We start from the raw sequence: 17,875 nt of genomic DNA, 5'->3' as shown, positions 1-17,875 counted from the left end.
ACTTGGTTGATTTCAGCCCTGAGTTTGATTATTTCCTGCTGTGTACTCCTCTTGGGTGAATTTGCTTCATTTTGTTCTAGAGTTTTCAGATGTGTTGTCAAGCTGCTGTGTATGCTCTCTCCAATTTCTTTTGGGGGGCATTCAGAGCTATGAGTTTTCCTCTTAGGACTGCTTTCATTGTGTCCAAATTTTTGGGTGTATTGTGGCTTCATTTTTATTAAACTCAAAAACTTTCTCTAAACTCTTTAATTTATTATTTTTATTTCTTCCTTGAACAAGTTATCACTGATTAGAGTGTTTATCAGCTTCCAAGTGTATGTGGGATATCTATTTTTTACGTTTTATTTAAGACCAGCCTTAGTCTGTGGTGGTCTGATAGGGTGCATGGGATTATTTCCATCTTCTTGTATCTATCGAGGCCCGTTTTGTGACTGATTACATAGTCAGTTTTGGAGAAGGTACCATTAGTTGCTGAGAAGAAGGTATATTCTTTTGTTTTAGGATAAAATGTTCTATGGATATCTGTTAAATCCATTTATTTCATAACTTCTGTTAGTTTCACTGTGTCTCTGTTTAGTTTCTGTTTCCATGATCTGTCCATTGATGAGAGTGGGGTGTTGAAGTCTCCTACTATTATTGTGTTGGGTGCAATGTGTGCTTTGAGCTTTAGTAAAGTTTCTTTTATGAATGTGGATGCCCTTGCATTTGGAGCATAGATGTTCAGAATTGAGAGTTCTTCTTGGTAGATTTTACCTTTGATGAGTATGAAGTGTCCCTCATTATCTTTTTTTCATAACTTTAGGCAGAAAGTCGATTTTATTCAATATTAGAATGGCTACTCAGGCTTGATTCTTGGAACCACTTGCTTGGAAAATTGTTTTCCAGTCTTTTACTCTGAGTTAGTGTCTGTCTTTGTCACTGAGGTGGATTTCCTGTATGTAGCAAAAGTTAGGTCCTATTTATGTAACCAGTCTGTTAGTCTATGTCTTTTTATTGGGGAATTGAGTCCATTGCTATCAAGAGATATTAAGGAAAAGTAATTCTTGCTTCCTGTTATTTTCGTTATTAGAGTTGGAATTATGTTCATGTGGCTATCTTCTTTTAGGTTTGTTGAAAGATTACTCTCTTATTTTTCTAGGGTGTAGTTTCCTTCCTTATGCTGGAGTTTTCCCTTTATTATCCTTTGTAGGGCTGGATTTATGGAAAGATATTGTCTAAATTTGGTTTTGCCATGGAATACCTTAGTTTCTCCATCTATGGAAATTGAGAGTTTTGCTGTGTATAGTACCCTGAGCTGACATTTGTGTTCTCTTAGGGTCTGTATGACATTTGCCAAGGATATTCTGGCTTTCATAGTCTGTGGTGAGAAGTTTGGTATAATTCTGATAAATCTTCCTTTATATGTTACTTGACCTTTTTCCTTCACTGCTTTTAATATTCTTCTTTTTTGTTTATTTGTTTGTTTGTTTTGTTTTGTTTTGTGCATTTGGTGTTTGGATTATTATGTGACAGGAGGAATTTCTTTTCTAGTCCAAACTGTTTGGAGTTCTGTAGGCTTCTTTCTTTAGGTTAGGGAATTTTTCTTCTATAATTTTGTTGACGATACTTACTGGCCCATTGAGATAGAAATCTTCACTCTATTCTATACCTATTATCCTTAGGTTTGGTCTTCTCATTGTGTCCTGGACTTCCTAAACGTTTTGGGTAAGGATATTTTTGCATTTTGTATTTTCTTTGACAGGTGTGTCAATGTTTTCTATGGAACTTCTGCACCTTAGATTCTCTCTTTCATCTCTTGTATTCTGTTGGTGATGCTTGCATCTATGGTTCCTGTCTTCTTTCCAAGGTTTTCTATCTCCTGAGTTTGCTCCCTTTGTGATTTCTTTATTGTTTCTACTTCCATTTTTAGATTGTGGATGGTTTTGTTCAATTCCTTCACGTGTTTAGTTGTGTTTTCCTGTAATTCTTTAAGGGATTTTTGTGTTTCCTCTTTAATTGCTTCTACCTTGTTAGCTGGGTTCTCCTGTATTTCTTTAAGGGAGTTATTTATGTCCTTCTTAAAATCCTCTATCAGCATCATGAGATATGATTTTAAATCCAAATCTTCTTTTTCCAGTGTGTTGGAGTGTCCAGGACTTGCTGTAGTGGGAGTACTGGGTTCTGATGATGCCAAGTAGTCTTGGTTTCTGTTCATAAGATTCTTGCATTTGCCTTTCACCATCTTGTAATCTCTGGTGTTAGATGTTCTTGCTCTCTCTGGCTGGAGTTTGTTCCTCCTATGAGTCTGTTAGCCTATATCAGCACTCCTGGGAGACCAGCTCTCCCCTGGCAAAACCAGTGCACAGAGGGCTGGGGAACAGCCCCACCTTTTGGGTGCAGATGGAGGCAGGAATACCCTTATCTAGCTGTTCCTCTGCTTCTGTGTCCTGTGTGCTCTTGGCTGTTCCCACCGTAGACAGTCACTGGAGAGAAAAATCTCTCCATAACCTTTTAAGTGCCCTGCTTTATTCTGTTTATAGCCCAGTTGCACCAAACATTTCAGTCAAGCTCTCAAGAAAAATTATAAAGAAATTAATTGGAGAAAATAGTCAAAGAATAGAAGATGGTCTCAAAGATAAGATAATACAAATAAAGCAGGCTGTCTATCCTATAAGATGAGAAACACTAATAATAAGCAAGAAACAAAATAGGCAAAACTTAATGAGCCTGTAGATCTACTTGAGGGCAGTAACTTTACTGAGAAAGAAAGAATGGGAGAGAGACAGAGAAAGAGAGAAGGGGGATGCTAGTTAACTAGGATTATCACCAAAATATTACACAAACTTGATGCATAAAAATAGAAAGACTTTTCTCTTTCAGTCCCATCATGTTGATACAGTTGGGTAGCAATGCCATAGTGGATTGGAGCAGACCCTTTTTTGGTGATGGGTGGTTTAGTCCCAGAGAGCTCTGGAGTTACTGGTTAGTTCATATTGTTGTTCCTCCTAGGGGGCTGCAAACCCCTTCAGGACCAGACCCTTCTTGTATCTTTCCCTTCCTTTAGCTTCATTCATACTTTTGGTTTTGACTGAATGTTTCCAAACCTTCTCCCTCTCTCTACTCAATGCCAATTCCTTTTCTCACTGTGTCTCTCTCCCTTATGTGTCTCTTATGATAACATGTGACACTGAATTTAGAACTCACTTAGAAAGTTCATGACAATACTATCTCGAAATCTTGGATTTAATCACATCTCTGAGGACCTTTCTTACCAGTAGTAAGGCCATAGCTTTGCAAAGATATGATTTAGGCGAGTCAGTGGAGATTCAGCATTAGCACTCAGGAAAGAAAGAAAGAAAAAAAGAAACTAAGAGACAAACAAAGAAATGATAAAATTGAACAGTAACTTTCTAACATTATGTACAAGACACAACTTTCTAACATTATGTGCAAAGAACAATTCCCATTTTTTTCTCTTTAGTATCATAGCAAAATTCTTAGTACAATAAAATAAAGCAAAAAATGTTGAAATATTGAGAAGCACAAGATAAAAATTACTCTTTTGGCCTTGGGAGACATCAATGGATCAATTCATTTTGGTGATAATCCTTGGCCTTGTGAAGGCTTGACGCCTCAGAGTAGGGGAATGCCAAGACAGGGAAGCAGGAGTGGGTGGGTTAATGAGCAGGGGTAGGAGGGATAGGATAGGGAGGTTTTTGGAGGGGAAATGAGGAAAGGGGAAATATTTTGAAATGTAAATAAAGAAAATATCTAATAAAATGTAAAATAGAAAGAAAAGAAGAGAAAAGTAAAGAAAAGAAAAAAACTTACTCTTTTATTAGATATAAAACTATCCCCAAGTTTTGACCAAATGAATCAGTAACTAATCATCATGCCAGGGAATATCAAAAGATGCAAATTGAAAATTCAATTGCTTTAATAAATACTAGTAATACAATATTGAGCTGAAGGGGTCTTCAACCCTATAGGTGGAACAACAATATGAACTAACCAGTACCCCCAGAGCTCGTGTCTCTAGCTGCATGTGTATCAGAAGGTGGCCTAGTTGGCCATCATTGGGAAGAGACATCCTTTGGTATTGCAAACTTTATATGCCCCAGTAAAGGGGAACACCAGGGCCAAGAAGTGGGAGTGGGTAGGTAGGGGAGCAGGGCAGGGGGAGGGCATAGGGAACTTTCAGTATAGCATTTGAAATGTATATAAAGAAAATATCTAATAAAAGAAAATTTAAAAAAAAAAAGAAGAAGAATCCATACTCTGAAAGAAAAAAAAAGTTTAAATTAAAACTATTTATCATAGCATCATTCTTCTCTCTTCAGCAGAATGAAAGGATAGTGACTGATTCATCCAAGTCTGATGACATCCAAAGCTGATCAGTGAAAGGATCTCTACATAACAGCAAACCACATACTGAGAAGCAGAGAACACCATATATAAGGAAGTATCTTACAAAGCAAACACCCTACAGCTGCATTAATTCTGTAAATAAAGGGTGAAATGAAAGTGCAGTTTTGGTATGCATCTCTGCTCTGTGCATATCTGAAGGGGAAAATGAGAGCAGCATTTCTCAGACATGTGACAAAAGAGCCAAGTCTGGAAAAATGACCTTGAATCCATATTCAGTATTACATTCTAAATAGTATATGGTGATAGAGAATTGCATGTTCCTATGCTTGATTTCTGCTTTCACTGAAAATCTCAAAAATACTTCAAAAAAATCAAGAATTTATAAGTGGCCGAGCAGTGGGGGTGCATGCCTTTAATCCCAGCACTTGGGAGGCAGCGGCAGGCAGATTTCTGAGTTTGAGGTCAGCCTGGTCTACAGAGTGAGTTCCAGGACAGCCAGGGCTATACAGAGAAACCCTGTCTTGAAAAATAAACAAACAAACAAACAAAAAAGAATTTATAAGTGGTACTGAAAAATTAAGGAAAAAATAGATTCATATTTGTCACCTTGCACAAAGCTCAAGTCCAAGTGGATCAAGGACTTCAACATAAAACCGGATGCACTGGATCTAATAGAAGAGAAAGTGGGGAAAGAGCCTCAAAGTTAATGGGGCAGGGTGTGTATGGGGGGGGGGGTGTTCCTAAACATAGCTCCAATGGCTCAGGCTCTAAAATCAAGAATTGATCAATGGGACTTCCTGAAACTGGAAACCTTGTGTAAGGCAAAGAACATAGTCACTAGGACAAATCGGCATATTGGGGGAAAAAAATCTTCACTAACACCATATCTGATAGATGGTTAATATCCAAAATATATAAAGAACTCAAGAATCTAACCACCAACAAAACCAAATAACTCAATCAAAAAAAGGGGTGAGGTAGAGAAGTAACAGAGAATTCACAACAGAGGGATCTTGAATGGCTGAGAAGAACTTAAAAAATGTTTTAAGTCCTTAGTGATCTGGGAAATGTAAATCAAAATGATCCTGAGATCCCACCTTACACCAATCAGAATGGCTAAGATAAAAAACCTCAGGTGACAGCACATGCTGGTAAGGATGTGGAGAAAGAGGAATATTCCTCCATTGCTGGTGGGATTGCAAATTGGTACAACCACTCTGGAATCCAAATCTGGAGGTTCCTCAGAAAATTGGAAATAGATCTACCTGAAGACCCAACTGTACCACTCTTGGGCATATACCCAATATTTGTCCCACCGTACCACAGAGGCATGTGTTCCATTACGTTCATAGAGGCCTTGCTTGTGATAGCCAGAAGCTGGGAACAACCCAGATGTCCCACAATAAACAAATGGATACAGAAAATGTGGTTTATTTACACAAAGGAATATTTCTCGACTATTAAGAACGAGGACATCATGAGTTTTTCAGGCAAAGGGCTGGAACTATAAAATACCATTCTGAGTGAGGTAAGTCAGACCCAAAAGGATATACATGGTATGGTCTCACTAATAAGTAGATTTTTAGAAAAAAAAAAGGAAAAAAAAGAAAGAAAGAGACAGAGAATACCTAGGACACAATCCATAGAACTCAAGAAGGTTAACAAGTGAAGATGCCTCAATCCCACTTGAGAGGGAGAAGAAAGTAATCACAAGGAGAAGAGGGAGGGAGGGAGAGTGAACATGAAGGAGAAAAGGGAAACATGATCAGGTATTGAAGGGGGAACAGGACTGAATCCCTGAAGGCCAGCAGAAAGAATGGAGACAGGCAATCTCAGGATGTAGGACATGGGGGTGGACCCTCTAGAATGTACCAGAGACCTAGGAGGTGAGAGATTCTCAGGACTCAAATGGCAGGACTTTGGATGAAATGCCCTACAGTGGGGAGAGGGAACTTGCAGAGTCTACCTCCAATAGAAAGACAGGACATCAAGTGGAAGGATGGGGTTGCCATGCCACAGTCAAAAATTTTCACCCAGAATTGTTTCTGTCTGAAAGCACTGTAGGGACCAAAATGGAGAAGAGCCTGAGGGCAAAAAGGTCCATTGACAGGCCCACATTGAGATACAGTTTAAGGGGAGGCTCCAAGGTCTGACACTATTTCTGATGCTATGGTGTGCTTACAAACAGGAGCCTAGCATGATTGCCCTCCAAAAGGCCCAACAAACAGTTAAAGCAGTCAGAGGCAGATACTTACACTGAACCAATGGACAGAAGCGAAGTCCCCAGTGGTTGAATTAGGGAAAAGCTAGAAGAAGCTGAGGAGGAGGGTGACCCCATTGGTAGACCAGCAGCCTCAACTAACCTGGGCCCCCAAGATCTCTCAGACACTGAGCCACCAATCCGGCAGCATACACCAACTGATGTGAGGCTCTAGACACATATACAGCAGAGGACTGCCTGGTCTGGCCTCAGTGAGAAAAGACACCCCTAACCCTCAATACACTTGAGGCCCCAGGGAGTGGGAGGCCTGGTGAGGTGGGTGGGGGTAGATGGGGTGAAGACATCCTTCTGAAGATGGGGGAGGAGGTGTGGGATGAGAAACAGTCAGAGGACAGACAGGGAGAGGGATAATGACTGGACTGTCAAAAAAGGTTAAAGAATAATAATAAAAAAGGAAGAAGATTGCAATAAGGAGGGGAGTGGGTAGGCAAATGTGGACAAGAAAAAAATGGAAAATAATGACACAAACTTCATGCTAATCTTTCCTTACATAACTCTTCTTCTAGTGAACTCCGCATTTTCTTTTTGTCAGAGAACCATTTATGGTCAATAACTGTATCTTGGGCTATAGCATGCATGCATATACGGTGTCTAAGTCCTGCTATTTTGGAGCAGAGATAATTCTACTCACACTTTAGTAATTTTGTAAAGAAGTCATTTTTTTTTTTGGTCAAATGTTGCCACTTAATTGTGATGAGGCATTTCTATACAACAAAACAGCAGAAATAAAGAAAACTCTTCATTAGATGCAGGCATCCCTCACTCAGTCTCTGTGCTTGCTTTAGCTTTAGCATACCATGCTTTTTAACTCCTGTTGGTCAGGGTAACATACTGGTACTGCATTTAGATTTTCTAGTGGGTTTAGCCTATTGATGCTTGTATCCTAATGTTAATTTGGGTCTCAAAAATTGTTTGCATGAAAGAGTCTGCACATCCCCATGTAAGACGCTGAAGGACCTGCACCCCAGTTGATTCTGACTGGTAAATAAAGATGCTAGCAGCCAATGTCTGAACAGCACAGGCAGAGGTGGGATTTTAGGATTCCCAGGCTTGGGACTGAGAGGAGGAGGAGGAGGAGGAGGAGGAGGAGGATGGAGATCCCCTATGCTAGAAAAGTGTGGAGGAGAGGAGGGGCCATGCCTGAGAAGAGTGGAGGACCAGGAGATATAGCCACCATGTAAAGGAGCCAGGAGAGTGCTGCTCAGAGGGCTCCCCAACTGGGTCCAGGGCAGCTAAGGTAGAATTTAGTAAGTGATAACTCAGGATTATTGGCATGAGGTGGATTGACCATGTGACTATTGCACTGTTTAAGGCATATCAAAGTATAAAGGCTATGTATGTGTGTTTCATTTGGGAACACAAACCCTTGAAGTAGGTAGTGAACCCACAGCCAGGATTTTTGTTGTTGTTATTAAATATTAATTCTAACTTTTTCCTTCAATTTTTATGTGCCAACTGAAGGCATTGCTTGGAAATAGGTTTAATCTACATCATTTATTTAATCGAAACACACACACATACATACACATGGAGAGGAATGAAGAGCCACTGTAAAATAACTTTCATTGGATCACTTATGAATGGTCTTTATTTGCTTATCATCTTCCCTACATCCTGTGGATATGAGATTGCATAGCATTTGTATCTTAATACACCATCAGACTTCACTTTGGGTTGAGTGTGTTCAGCAGGCTAAAGTATCAGTAGACTGTCAATCAAAAAATTTGACCTAAAGATCTCAGTCCTCTAAAGCATATAAAATTTCTTCTAATATCTAGAGAAAGATTGACTTTACAGGCCTGAGAGAAAAGAAAAAAAAAAGAGCATACCCATTATTTCAATATCCAATAACTCAAAAACTTCAGGGAAAACAAAAGCTGTTGGGTCTAGTTCACAATACCACAGGTCACTGGAATCATCTGTGGGATTTTTGAGCTGCCAGCGATTCTGGTATGCCATAACTAGGGTATGAGCAAGAGTTTATTATATGAGATGTTGCACACGTGATGCTCAGCCTTGTGCCCAACAGAACTAGTTCATTAATCCATCTCTGTTTTGTAGAGCCAGGCTCACATTCCTATTTGCTATAAAGTGCAGGGAACTCCTGTTGGCAAGCAGAATAATAAAGATGATATGATCATTAATGACGAAGACAGTAGAGATACAGAAGAAGGCTTTAAATTTCTGGAAGCTGTCCTTATGAAATTTTAAACAGTGGCATGTTGTTAAACATTTGATATGTCTGGAACTGTGTAGATTCCTCAATGTGAACTGACGCAGATTTCTGGGATGGCTTTGCTCACCCATCTCACTCAAACTGCTGCTTGAAGTCAGCAGTAAAATTGGATGGAAAGTCTGTTTCTATCCGTTCCAATATTTCTAGACATGCACATGAATCCTACGTGGGATAAATTAGCCAAACAGAAATGGGAGCTGAGTGGGCAGGATCGGCAGGCAGTCTTTCTGAATCACAGAGCAGATCCATATTTATACTTCCTATTTGTTGCTTCCCTCATAGAAGGGGACTCAAGCGTCAAAAGGTGTAAAATGGAGCCCATAACTAAACCATACATTGGAAAGAAGAACAATATAAGGGAGTGATGGATGGGTAGCCCAGCAGCCTACACTATGTCAGTGAGCATTCTTTATGTACTGCATTCCTCTAATATTCTCTGCTGCTGCTGCTGCTAATTTGGTGGCAAATTACAATCAATTAGCACAAATTTTCTTCCTTACTGTGCTGATGAGCTGGGGTAGAGATTGCCGAAGACCCTTCTAACTCTGTGCTCTGTTGATTGGTCTTCTGAGAATTGGATACTTTTGCAAGCCTTGGATTCAGAACATAGAGCATTTTCCCCTCTACTGATATATTTGCAGTGCTTTGGTATTTCACACGTGGCCTGGAATTTAAAAAGTAATATCTATCATGAGGCAAGGTCATATGCACGTGGAGTCAGTTCCGAAACTTCGTTGAATAACTATGAAATTAGACTACACATTTTACTAACATTCCTCAGGGGAACCGCATAAGCATGCGCGAAGATTGTGAAACACTGATTTCCTAAGTAGAAGTGAAGAGACTTAGCAAAACAGACCAATAATGTTAAATTGTCACACTTAATCTTATTATCCTTGGGCCAGATTTTACTTCTTATTTTGAAGGTCTTGTTCTCTGATGATTAGTTGTTGCAAGGTCTTGCACTTGGCTGATATGCCTTAGGTCACAGACAAGGAATTTTCTCATCTTCAGATACACATCCAAGTCTCTTCCTGCTTTGAACCACCCCATTTCTTTAATATATTTACATTGACTCCTAGCTCAAAGGTGATAAATCCCACCTTTGGTACTCTGATAGCATCCCTAGAGGAAAAAAAAAAGAGAGAGAGAGAGAGAAATTGTATGTTCTACACCACTCTTTTCATTACACCAATGCTGTCTGCTTATCAGTCTCTCCTACAAAATCCACAAATTCCTCCTTGGTATGGCTTACTCACCCATCATATCTGCATGGGGCACTAACAAGAGAGAGGGTGGTGGATGCTGTGCCAGCATCCTAGGAAATAGAATTGATTCTCTTCTACCTTCAGGCAGTAAAGTAATATCTATGCTGAAAGCTTTAGAGTTAAGAAACAGGAAGAGAAGCTAGGTTATTTTAATCATGTTCACCTGGAAGGGGGACTCTAAAGACTATAAGAGCTATCTTTCAATTTCTATTGGGCTGTTGTGTGGGAAAGGGTATTCTTAATAACTCCGGAAGGTACAATAAAGATCAACAAAGAGAAATTTAACAGAGGTCAATTTAATTTAACATATAGCAGGCATAACGTTTTTCAAGAGGTATACTCAGATGTGATGAAGTCTAACTGCCTTTGTTCCTTCTTGTATCTCTGAAGCTCAGCATGACCTCTTTTATGGAACTCTGAGGTACCGGATGCCAGAAGGGGCATCCTAGTCATTTCCATGCAAGCTTAAACAGATACATTGGTATTTTCTCTTATTACAACTTAAAAGTTCAATGAAGCCATGCTTTTCCCCAGTTCTCTTCTTGTGCTTAGTTTAATCTAAGCACATATTTTGTGGGCTCCTGTAGAACCCTTGCTTAAAAGGAAATATCTGTTCTTCCTCTGTTCAAGGTAGACGTCTGACAAACACAAGCTGACCCTCACTGGACTTTAGTCTCTGAATAAGTGTGCCCAACAAAACCCATCTCCTTCGGATGTTCAATCCTATGATCTAGCTATGGTTTAATCCCACAGGACACATAGATCTTTCAGCTTTCCTTATGGGCATGGAAAAATCTGGCTATTTATGAAACTCTAGCAATGTGGATTTATGGTTTGCCTTTTATCTTTGGGCCTCAGGAAACTTGATTGATTCCTTCCAAGAGGAACTCAAAATTCTCCTAACTAGAAAAATGTGGAAAATCTTTCTTTCCCAAGTACTGCCACATCTAAAGGGCATTAGATAATACTTTATAAATACTATCTATTTATTGAAAGGATATTGGAATATCTGTCCTAAAATGGGATGTAGCAAGTCAAAGAGTATTGCATTTTCTATCATAACACATTTAGACTGTACTAGGTGACACTTTTGAGATTATGGTCAAGGAAATCTCAAATTGCATTAAAGGATTAAATTAAATCACTGGGTTCTAAACATACTTATCAGTAAAATTAACTAGAGAGTTTTTTTATATTTAAGTTCCAATATCTTCTTAGTTTTTGTTCATTCAGAACTTTGGATCAGGAGCCATACTTATGATTTCTATATAGGATAAGTCATTGGGGTTACAAGAAGAACATTGAAAGAACTGTCATTATCCTGAAGACATTCTCTAGTGCTCTGATGAAGGTCCAGTCCCTGACCTGTTAACTAAGAACACTCCTCTATAGAAAATCAGAGGACTGAGTGCCCTTGTTCTGCACACTTGAGAAGTTTTAGGCTTGATATCACGCCCTTGAGTTTCCATGGCATTAGATTCTTCTGCTTTTTACAAAGAAGGAGGTTCTTGAATGAGAAAGGTCAGGGTTAAAAACTGTGAAAGAAAGAACCAGTGCACAATCGACAGGTTTTGCTGAAGTGTTCTCCTTGGTTTGTGCTTCTGATGAAGAACCATTCAGAAAACAAATCCCTCTATGATACAGTAAAACATCCCTCTCCTCGAGAGGAAAGCACGAAAGGGGAGAGGTATCAAGATCAAAGGCTCATCACTTCTTTCAGAGGGATCTCAGATGCTCATGGTAGCTTGCATTTGAGGGATATGGATGTGGTTGACACATTCAAACAGATATGATATACATGCATGGTTACTGCATACATTGTCTTTGACTACAGGAACAATGTTTCACTCAGCCGCTTCTCCTGTTACACAGGTTCTTTGAGATTACACTCTGTTCCATAAGCACAACAGTATAATGAAACATTCATATACAATTAGGTTTCCTAGAAAATAAGCGAGGCAGAGAAGATGCCATTAACCACTTCACATAGCAACTTAAGCCACAAATGTTAAGGAATCCCTTGCTAGGACTTTCACTGCCAAGGAAATACTGAGTTTGTTTTCAGAAAAGAAATCCAAAGCCTTTTTGTAAGCCTGGAAACAGAAACAATTTTAGGGGAAAGACTGAAAAATGCCAACAAGAGAGGGAACAATCTTGGTGAGAACTTGTAAAGATGGGATCCAACTAAATGTGAAAGACTTGTATTTCTGAGAAATGCCCAGAACAGTCAGCCACTACATACTAAATGAGGAAATGCTGAACTGCTAGGAACTGCTGCTCTGGATCAGTCAGTAAAGCACCTGTTTGCAAAGGTGATAACCTGAGTTCATTCGCTAGAACCTATCTTTAAAAAGCCAGGCATGAGAGCATGAATTGATAATCCAAGTACTGGAAGGTTGAGGCAAACAGATCCCTGGAGCCATCTAGCTGGAGAGCCTACCTTATTTGGTTTGTCACAGGACAGAAAGAAACGTAGATTATATTTTATTTTTTTTTAATGATATATAAGATAGACAGGGCCTTCTGAACGACACCTGAGGCTTGCCTCCGGCATTTGCATACGTGTTGCATACATGCACAACCACACATTCACATGAATCTGTCCACAAGTACAAACACACAAATGTTGAGAAAATACATATCCTCCTGTCAGAGTGTGGCTGTAATTATTGAATTAAGGAAGTGTGAAGTTCTCCATATCTTCCCTACGACCATCCTAGGGGGCACTTCCTGTTTCTCTGTGCCTGCTCAACGTTAGCACTCTGAAACCCTTTAAGAAGAGATGACGGTGCATTGCTGTCAGAAGCCAGAAGAGCAGAGTATCATACAGCGTGTTCAGAAAATGAAAACTACCCCTCCTCGTGTTTAACCACTAAAAACTCTAGTGGTAAGTAATACAGAAGGGATCCCTGCAGTCACTTCAGCTGAGTTACTGCCTTTTAGTCAAGGAAAACGTCTTAAGCGAACAGAAGCATGGATAAGAAGAGGCAGATAATAGAAAATCAATTTGAATCATTTTCACGTGTAAGTGTCTAATTCCACTTTACCCACTACAGATTCAAAACAAGACTCACTATCCCAGTCAAAGGAAGACCACTTAAAAAATGAATCAAATGGTAGTAAAAATAGATATCAATAAATTACTAAAACCAAGCTCAACTAATTTATTACAATTGCAAGAAAAAGCAGTAAAATAAACATACATTTCTAAAATCTCTATGTATGTTTCTTCATATTCTCTACCTCATGTTCGGTCTAAGTCATGGATAGATTCAAATGGTCATCCTTTGTTAACACCAAAGAGGAGATACTCTCTAATAAGTTAAAAAAATCAATTAATGTGGATCAAAAAAATAATTATGTGGATTTGTCAAGATTCAACCTCAAATTGTAGTCTTAATTTTCTTTTATGAGGAACCAATAATGATACTTACTTCTTTACTTCCTGTTTCATAAAACTAAAACTTATGGTTATGTAAGGAACTCATACAGGGAACCACATATAAAATCCTTCCATGACTGTTTAAAATTATTATTTCTATTATTATTATTATTATTATTATTATAACATCTAGGAAATATGTTACTTCATCAAACACCTAGCATCTATCCATGTGTCATGAACCAAGTAGTAAAACGTGAGTTCTCTGCCAATGATGATGAATAATAATTACAATGTGAATATATCAAAAATGTTTAGTTTATGCTACAATAACAAACTCAAATTTCCATAAATGAAAACAGCACAGATGCGAGCTCAGCCTGTTCTTGCCAGGCTCTGATCCAGACTACTGAGGAGGTTGAGCCTGGAAGACTGCAAACTCATGGCCTGGAAAGGCTATGGAGTTCAAGGCTAGAGTTTTACTATTTTGGGGAGATCTCAGGTTCAGGTTATCGTCCATCACTCTGGAGAAGTTGTGCAGCATAAATATGAAGCAGCAAGTCAGATGGCATTCATCCACACTGGGAAGCAGAAAGTGATGGGTAAGCACTACCACTCACTCAGCTTCTCTACTTACACATTCTATATTCACACCAAGGGAATGGGGCCATGCACAGTAGACAAGCCACCCATAGCAATTAAAATAACAAAGGTAATACCCTTACAGGCACACCCAGAGGCCCTTCTGGATGACTTTCACTCCTGCTAAGTTGTCAATTAACACCTATGAGAAAAGCTAGCCTGAGCAAACTAGTAAGACAGTATCTCATAGTGAAAACCCTTTTTAGAAAGATGAAGATGTAGCTTAGTGGTAGAGTGTTTTCACAGTGTTCATAGACCGTGTACACCCCCAATGGAGAAGCTAGAGAAAGTATCCAAGGAGCTAAAGGGGTCTGCAACCTTATAGGTGGAACAACAATATGAACTAACCAGTACCCCCGGAGCTCGTGTCTCTAGCTGCATATGTAGCAGAAGATGGCCATCATTGGGAAGAGAGACCCTTGGTCTTGCAAACTTTATATGCCTCAGTACAGGGGAATGCCAGGGCCAAGAAGTGGGAGTGGGTGGGTAGGGGAGTGGCGAGGGAGGGTATGGGGGACTTTTGGGATAGCATTTGAAATGTAAATTAAGAAGATACCTAATTTTAAAAATTGGAAAAAAAAAAGATGTTTTAAACTAACTTTAGCCAATAAATTTATCCTGGGGATATAAAACAAGCAAACAAAATAACAACAACAACAACAACAACAACAACAACCCCAACAGGATCTGTTTCTTGGCAGTTGGCTTAGCATTACACTCTTTATTATTCTGTGCTCTAGAGTGAGGCAGCAAGTCCTTATTGAAATGATGTGGCATGGTTACAACAAAGGATAGAAGAGAGCAGAGACAAGCACACACCCTTTCTTTAAGCTTGATTCTTGAGAAACACGGGGCATTTCCGTTCATGTTTACTTACTGAAAGGAGTCAGCAGCATGGGTAACTCTAATTCACTGTGTAAACAGACAGATAGGTGCCTGAAGTCTCATTGGCAACCCTGAAGCAGTAGTCAGTGGCTGTATGCTAAAGACCCACGTGACCAGACCCGTGGTTTGTGCTGTTATACATCACTGAACTGTCACTGTTCCCAATGTAGAATTCCATCCCAATTTATCAATAAGCAAGCCAAAATGGTTGGAGGACTAGGGATGATGAGTAACAATGGCCAAGAATTAATAGTGATTGAGCCTTACACACCTCTAGTCCTGTGTACTCTTGAACTAGTTTTGCATTGATGCCCTTCTCGTTCAGGGAAACATACCTGATGCTTAAAAATACTGCATTTATTTATTTTTTGCTTGTGCATGTGTGCCACAGTATCTATGTCATCAGAGGAAATCTGTGTTACTCAACTCTCTGCTTCCACCATGTTGATCCAGGGGAACTAATTCAGGCTTGACAGGAAGGACCTTTATCTGCTGAGACATTTCAACGGCTCACACCTGACATTTTAACTCCAACACATTTAATATGCTAGGATGGCTCTTATAGCTTTATAATCAAATGTTAGCAAAGTATTCAGCATTAATAAATAATTGCCTCTAAGTTAGGACTGATCAACTTCAGGAATATCATAGTCATTCACTTTAATAATTCAGATATTGAACAAAACTATGCATCCTTTGGAAATGAGAGGAATTCTACTAACAGTAGCTGCTGCTGATGTAGGCTGGCAAAAGGAATAACATTTCTGAACTAGTTTTGAACCTTAGTCTTCCCAGTATCTCTTTGAGAGAGGAGTAATTATCTCCAATTTCAGAAAAAACAAACAAACAAACAAACAAACAAACAAACAAACATGTAGAACAACTGTGTGCTTTACACAATGTATAAGGCCAAGTAAAGCCAGAGGCAGCTTCAGTGCTGCTCTGCCACATCTTGGTGCTGTCGTTTGTGTGTTTACCAAAGGCACACTGCCATCTGCTAGGCTGAGTCTTGTGCCTGTGGTTTGAGATGGTGACTTTAGATACTGCACCATTTTTCTTTCTGTGTTTACATAGACATTCTATTTCCTTGGATCCTGGCAATGCCCACGTCACCTCTGAAAAACTCTCTTTTTTTAGACAGCCACATCTCAAGGGGCATTTACGGGTCATCTTGTCATACCTCTTATGAGAATTTCCATAGGGAACTTCAATAAGAAGTGCTGCTGACGTCAATGTTTCGCATTCAGTGTTCAAGCCATCTTTAACAAATGGCACAGTAGGAAGATGCACAGAGATCAATATCAGCATCCCTTTACCAATGTCAGCACAGATAATACACAATAGAGGTTAGTCCCAATCCATGAGGCAGTCTCAATAAAGGCAAGGGACTAGAAGGACTAAGTTATCATCCTGCACCATCCATTTAATCTACAAAAAAACATCTAGGAATGACTAGAAGCACGCTACTTGTGAAAATAAAATGTCTCATTTCTCATTTGATTGTATCCTAGCATATGTGACACTCATTGTCACTAATAGAGTTGGAAATGGCAGACAGGAAGTTCTGACTGGGCCATATAGCTTTCTCTTTGTCCACCAGCAACCAGGTTTAAAAACTGAAGTTAGTCCAAAATGAGTCTTGAGCACACATTCAGCCTAACGTGACTTGTGGTATACTAGAAGGATTTTCATTTGCTAATGACTTCCAATAAATAAGAAGTGGGATGCACCGGTTTAGTACAGTGTAGTATATGCTCAAGCGCTTTTATTGATGGGGCTGTTTTTAGAATGCCATTGCTTTTTAATGTTTTAACGAAGTTAAAATAAGCCAACAGTGGTAATCAGCTGTTTGATGATATTGGGAAAACAATATTAAGCAAATCATTAGTGGGTATTTTGAATATTAAGATGTTCTTTAAGATTCTTTAAAATTCTTTATTTTAAAATTTATATATAAAGTTGGTAAAATTTGACTACATATATGTATGTATGTATGTATGTATGTATCTATCTATCTACTTATTAAACTTCTTCACTTTGAGATGATCAGTAAATTGCTTATAGACAGAACTTAGCAATAAACAGCATTTGAAGAAACTTCAACACATGTTTAAATATCCAAAGGTGGTTCCTCAGGACAGCGAGTTGAACTATCACCTGAAGTTTGTAGTTAACAAGAAATTAGGGCAAGAAATTTGGTTTCAGTATAAGGCATTGTGCTTTTAATCTTGACTTTGATAGTTACTAAATCTGGATTAATTTCCTATTTGTACATTGGGGATTTAAATGGTAAAATCTCTGTAGGACTTTAGTTAGACTAAAATAACATAGTTGTAGGAAAATACCTACAAGAATCTAAGAGATACAGAACTTTATAAATGTTATAACAAACTCCATAGCAATTTTTCTTGTCTTAAGTGACAGCCTGTGTTTCGTACTTTTCAGTAGGAATTTGTAGGGGAAATACTTTCTAAATAGCTCATGTAAGAAAGAGAAGAATCACAAGGTCCGGTTAACAAGAGCTGATATTAGAGTATTGATCCTAAGAGCAAACATAATGCCCAGCCTCTTTCACATGAGATGGTTGTCTCAAACCACAGTTTAAATGCTCATTTAACTCTTCTAGAAACTAAGAAATGTTTGACTAAGCCAAGTTCAAAGCATCTGAGAAAAAAACACATAGTAGCAGGAGGCCATTGACTTTTTTTTTTTTTTTTTTTGCTCAGGCAAAAACAAAATATTAAGGCATCAAAAACTCAGGTAATAGAGCTATAATGTAGATTTCCATTTACAGCAATGCCACCTATAACAAGGCTAGCAGTTTCTTAAATGGC

Source organism: Mus caroli, chromosome 19 (assembly GCF_900094665.2).
Source record: "Mus caroli chromosome 19, CAROLI_EIJ_v1.1, whole genome shotgun sequence".
NCBI classification, from domain to species: Eukaryota; Metazoa; Chordata; class Mammalia; order Rodentia; family Muridae; genus Mus; species Mus caroli.
Note: the sequence above shows the minus strand (reverse complement) of the source record.